This window comes from Acartia tonsa, chromosome 14, assembly GCF_053477335.1.
Source record: "Acartia tonsa isolate MP-2025a chromosome 14, ASM5347733v1, whole genome shotgun sequence".
NCBI lineage: Eukaryota > Metazoa > Arthropoda > Copepoda > Calanoida > Acartiidae > Acartia > Acartia tonsa.
In genome coordinates this window covers 15,343,240-15,349,329 of record NC_137273.1, presented here as the reverse complement: position 1 = coordinate 15,349,329, position 6,090 = coordinate 15,343,240, and the positions used below count along the sequence as shown (strand labels likewise).

Here is a 6,090-nt window from a genome sequence, read left to right as displayed (position 1 = left end):
CAATTTCATAATTAGTAATATACCTAGTTGCTGTATAATTTACTTTTTATTTATGTCTGTTTCATTTGTGTGCAGCGTCGGGACAACCACCCCAATTGTTTTTTTGCCGAAGCCAAAAACATGTTATTACTTATCTCTCCCATTTGGAATTAATTGAGCCCATGGTTTTGTTTCAAACCATTTTCCCTTTAATCTTATTATTCTTAAATTATTAACGGCGGGGGCGGTTGTCCATCCAAAGTTTTTATGAAAGATTCCAAAACTTACGTAATAAGTGACTCAACCTAAAAGATTTGACTTAGTTATCTTTAAAACTAAGGGAGTAGTACCTAAAATAAAATTGCTGGTTTTGCCTTTACTAATTTCTAACTTTCACAGTTTATGTTAAATTCTTTTTCAAAGAAATATGTCTAAAAATGATAAGATAAATCATGAGATCTTATATTGGTGTATCTTTGACCCAATTCTTAGTCTATGATATGGTCAATAAAAGCAACCAACCCTTTGATGGCATAATTTTTGTGTATTATTCTTGATGGTCTATTTTAATGAGTTGATACTGTTCATTCTTAACTTAGCATGCCGCGACCAATCACATGACTTAGCAGCACATTTTAAACGTAATTGTAAGGTTGGCAAGCCGAGATTTAAACCAAGCACCTTTCCAGCAAGGATATGTGTTTTATTACAATTGTGGCCTGGTTCAGGTTTATGTTATACACAGTTAATCGAATGAAAAGGTTTCAGTTCGACTAAGGTTTCATGAGAAAAAAATATATTAATTATTTATTGCATCGTATTATAGACAGATTTCCGCAAATAGTATATTGATCCCATGCAAACCAAAACTGTTAGGTATTGAATTATAATGTTATTTAATAATTAATTTCATTACTATTTTAGGAAAATGTCTATAATATAATATTCAAAGCCACACTGGAATAATTTTTATCTAATTTAGTAGAAAAAATTGCCAAAATTGGTTTTTTATTTCAATAGGTATCTTAAAAAGAAAATAAAAAAAAAATCCTTGGTTGCTAAAAAATACTTAAGTACATCATCCACACTAATGAATAGCGAAGCTACTCCATAATCACTTTGTCAGTCTGTTATTCTATGGAAAAAAATTTAAAAACCTCTGACTGGGTTTAAATTTGAGGATTATTCCAGGCTGATACATAGCTACTGGGTCTTGATATTCCAAACATAATGCAGCATATTTCAGTATAAAACATTCATGGTGGTCCATCACCTTTTATCCACTTTAATCTTTTACTGATTTTCTTTTGCTTAATAATATACTTTCTCCATATGTATGACCATGATTTTATGTGATTCGCTACTTATGAATAGAATATTCAATAATAAAGTTTTATGCTGAAGGAATGTGGTTAAAATAAGTTGCTCTTATTTATGAACAGTCCCCTTATTTATCAAAGATATTCGTTACCTAAAATATTAAAGGGGTAGTTTCACGAAATTATTTGAACTTAATTTAGTGAACTGCATATTTTTTGCTAGTTAGTGGGTTAAACTATATTTAAATGGCATATATTTGAAAGAATTTGAATTTTCTACCTCGTAGTTTTGAAAATATAACGACTTGAAAATCATCTTTTTGTGGTATATGCAAGTTAAAAAGACAATTTTCAAGTCATGATATTTTAAAAACTACGTCGTCGAAAATTGAAATTCTTTCAAATGTATGCCATATAAATGTAGTTTAACCAATTAACCAGGAAAAAAATATTTATTTTTATTTTAAATCGATTTGAGATCATAAACATTTCCCAACTTTATTTGGTCAGGACTTAATTTTAGGGAAACTATTTTTGACATGATGTGGTTGTTTCTCATCCCGATACATTAAAATACTACCTACACATCAAATAAAAATCTAACAATTTCAATAACCGAAACCATGATCAAATATGAAGTAGATATTTAAAGCAACTCATTTTCATACAATATTAATTGCACTTTTTTTATGACCCAATCAACTACGAACTAAACAGTCATGTATAAATTTATGACTAATGAAGTCAGATTTTGTGTAGTAGTTTTTGATTATATCTTTTTTTCTGTCATCAAAAACATGTATATGATTTACCTTATCATAAAATGACGCCTATGGGCGAGGCTACTAACCATGAAAGTTTTATAATAACGTTTTACTACTCATTGGCTTAACAACTTTGGGGACTTTTATCTAATTTTGATTGGTTGGTTTAATTAGTTGGATGTCCAAACGTTTCAACCACTAATTGTAACCTGAAGAAGTGGTATTTTTGTGTATCATCATTGGGGATGTTGTACATTTCTTTATTGACTATTGTCCTATCCCTGTAGATCTTTTTCTATCCATACACCCTGGCCTGGTTATTATGCTAAGAAACAGACAACCTAACCCGCGACCATGGCTCAACACGTAGCGCATCCGCTCGGCGTCGGGAAGGTGATAGGTTCGAATTTTGTTGCGACACCGCATCATAACAAAAGTCGTTAAAAATGGTTCCCACTGCTGCTATGTGAGATTTGACGTAAATAGTTAGAGTCGGGGGAATGCCTTGGCCCAAAACAGGCGTGACTCGTTACCATGCACAGTTAGGACTTCTATTTATGCACTTCAGTACGAAAATTTGGTTCACAGACACACCAAAATAACATCTAATTGTGTATCCCGTCTTCAAGAGGTTATTTAGATTATTAAATAACTATCCGTATAATCAAATCAAGCCTTAAAAATGTAAGTATGTCCCTAGACAATATCCTGTATTTATACAGTTTTGTAATAAATTTAATAAAAATTTTAATTAGACTCCTACATTTATATTAAACTTATTTAGTTCTGACACATTTCTTTTATGGATGTTATTTAAAATATTTGTTTTGGCCCGCATATTCATCGTTGCTAGCCATACTAGTGTCAGCTAATATCAGTGAAACTAAAAGAAAAGGTGTACTTTGATACCATTAGTAACAGAGTAGCTACAAAACTACATAGATATAGAGCAAGCTTAGTATTATATTATTATTTATTGCAATTACATATTTATTAATGTTTATTGGAAATCAAATATTATGATGTATGAAGAGACTACAGTTAGCAAGAATTGGCCAAGTCACAGCTTATCTTCCACAGCTTATCTTTGCATCATTTCAATCTTAATAAAATAAAAATATTAGATTTGGTGCAGTTTACGGTAAAATGGTCCTGGGATCGTTTATATAAACAAAAAAAAAATATTTATACTTTTAAGGCTACTATTTAAGGCCTTAAATAATATATAACTATGGGCGGGCCTTTGGAACAATGCATTGAAAATACAATAGATTTTATGTTTTTTTTTCTTCATATTACTATCCACGGAAAGATGTCTGTTAAGCTAAATGTCGGATCCTTTAGTTTTACACTGTTTAGTTAAGAATTTCCAACTGGAATTCAGTCAAATCAGCTTATACTAATAATGAAATTTATTTAGAAAAAAACCCACAAAACCTATACAAGGTTTTCAGCTGTCGTTGGGGGGCAATATATAGTAAAATTGATGACCTCTCCATTTGCCCACCAAATATTAAGTTAGGGTTGGCAATCAATCCAATTTTTGGACCGGATTCGGATTCTTGTGAGAATCCGTCCAAAAATAAAACGGATTCTCCGCGGATTTTTTGACGGATTTCGGATTCCAGCGATATTTTAAAAGGTTTAAAAAAAAAAAATTAAGGGATTAAATTATACCAGGCACTGGAAAGAATCTAAAGCTGCGTTTTTCATATTTTCTGAACTCTCCACTTGGTGGTGTAGATGGGGAGAGATGGGGGGGGGGGGGTGATCTTTAATAAATTAATAGGGTTGTTTTTAATCATTGTCAATTTATCGTCCATTGTCTCATCCACTGTACATACCTTGACAAGAATGACATGGATCCATGATTAAACCATTCTTCTTTGTTTCCAGCACTTCATGGCGAGCTTCAGCACAGACTTGTCTTTCTCATGCAGCTCCAACTCTATCTTCCTGATAATAAGGGTGATTAGGTCCATAAAAAGCGCAGCAATAATAAGGATGAACGTTTTTTTTTAATAACTCTTTAGGTACTTAAATATAATCATGGATGGACAAAAATTCGTTATATAGCAGATTTTGGATAGTCCTAGAAAATTAAGACATTTTGGAAATTTTGGTACCCATTACCCCCCCACCCCCCTCCAACACCCGAGAATGATATTTTTTATAATTAGGTTAGGTTATAGGCTAGGGGGCAAAAAAAAATAGTTTTTAATCCGTTAAAAACCGTTTATAATACGATGCAATAAATAACTATTATAGCATCTTATTTACACAGTTTCTCTTAGCTGAAAAATTATGTACTTTTTTAGCATGTTAGTAACGCAACATCCATAAATATTTAATACCTAGGAAAGCACTACAATATTTAACTACTATAGATGTTCAACTCTCACACCCCGAATCATAAATTAAATATGGGTGGTCGTCGACAGCCCCTCCCTCCCTCTATTTTTATACATTTTTGCTTTGAATACAAGCTGCTAGTAGAAGATAACTTAAAGTCTTTTTTTCTCGTGCTATTTCGGTTTTATACACAAACTGTTGATATAAGTGTTAAAACAATTTTACCTGGAACTATTGGTAAATGCTTCTACAGGTCAAGGTTAATGTCTGAGACACCATGGAGGGTCCACCAACTGAAAAAAGGGCTTGAATGTTCTCTTTTCTGGCTGAAGCCTCTCATACAAATTCCTATAAATAAATTAGTTTAGTTGTCAGCTTATTCGTTTAGATTATATTAATCCCATTCCACTAAATTTAACAGAGCTGGATCTTTAAATCATTTTAATGGTGCGCCAAATCGGGGTAAGCCAACTTTCCACCAATGAGAGCACAGCATTTTATGAAATGCCGCGCTGTGATTGGCTTAAATTCGGCGCACCCCGATTTGGCGCACCATTGAAATGATTTAAAGATCCAGCTCATGATAACAGATGAAAAGTAGGTAATAAAAGTTAGGTTTTGATGTTAATTTCACTTAGGAAACAAAATCTATTCTGTAGTTTAGTTGGGGCCAATAAATCGATTAATTTTATTTTTATTCAATTGTCTTCAATAAAATACAATACATGGTTTTTAGTCATGGGTTTGACTTTGAACTGGTTTCATTCCAGTGGAATTTAGTCATAATTGGAACTGTATTAGAAACAGGGTGGCATCGTTACCATTTAATATCTGATGGATTAAAACTGGTTTTAGCCACACAGAAAAAAACTTGTAATATATTGCACTGTAGATAATTTTTACTATTAAATGAAAATTATTTTATTAGCCTGGGATCATTGAGACAATAAAACGGCAATAAATCTTATGTGTTGTTTATTCATTTTATTATCAACGGAAAGCTGTCTGCAATTTTGTTTTCAGCCGCCGCTATGAGGCTGTTTAGCCCTCACATTCATTTCAAGGTTGCCGTGCTTATAATGCAAAGATTACGACCATAAACAAAGAAAAAAGTTCCGTTTATTACGTTTGTTAAATAAGACAGGCGCATACTGAGAAGAATATAGTAGCCACACCATAAAAGAAAAATATAGAATTACCCTAATAATTTAGAATGGATTTTTAGGATTATAAACGTAGATAATTTTTGGTTCGTCTTGTAAAACTTTAGGGACCAGTGAAATAAACAGCCTGATGTCCTCTTCCTACCTGTATACGCTACATTTTAAAAAAAATACCTAATAAAAAGTATAGTCAAACTTGGCCTGACACACACGACACATATAATAACCTACAACTTAGTTTGTTTATGTTTTGTATGTGGTAATGTCTGCTAATTTACTCTCAACTTGACTTTCATTTGCGTACGGGGGGGACAAATTTTCTCTGTAAATATTTTCCTAGTCTTCAATAGTAATATTTTCCTACATAATCAGATTTTCATTAAGGTCTAGGAAGTTTTTTTCCAGAAACCTTTTTCTCATTTATTTGTACTGCAAAATAACAACAGTATTTAGGCAAACTCTACACGCATCCTGTTGTGAATATGGGTATTTGAATATTTTAGGGAACCACTC

At 32.2% G+C, this 6,090-nt stretch overlaps 1 long non-coding RNA gene across 1 annotated transcript; it reads right to left on the bottom strand.

Moving 5' to 3' along the window:
* Positions 1–3,017: 3,017 nt before the first annotated feature.
* LOC145306532 (uncharacterized) lies at positions 3,018–5,849 on the bottom strand. The gene is made up of 4 exons (XR_013875058.1): positions 5,752–5,849; positions 4,640–4,762; positions 3,907–4,018; positions 3,018–3,164 (listed from the first exon to the last, which is right to left on the bottom strand). It is a non-coding gene; the product is annotated as an uncharacterized LOC145306532 (long non-coding RNA).
* Between the last annotated feature and the right edge of the window lie 241 nt (positions 5,850–6,090).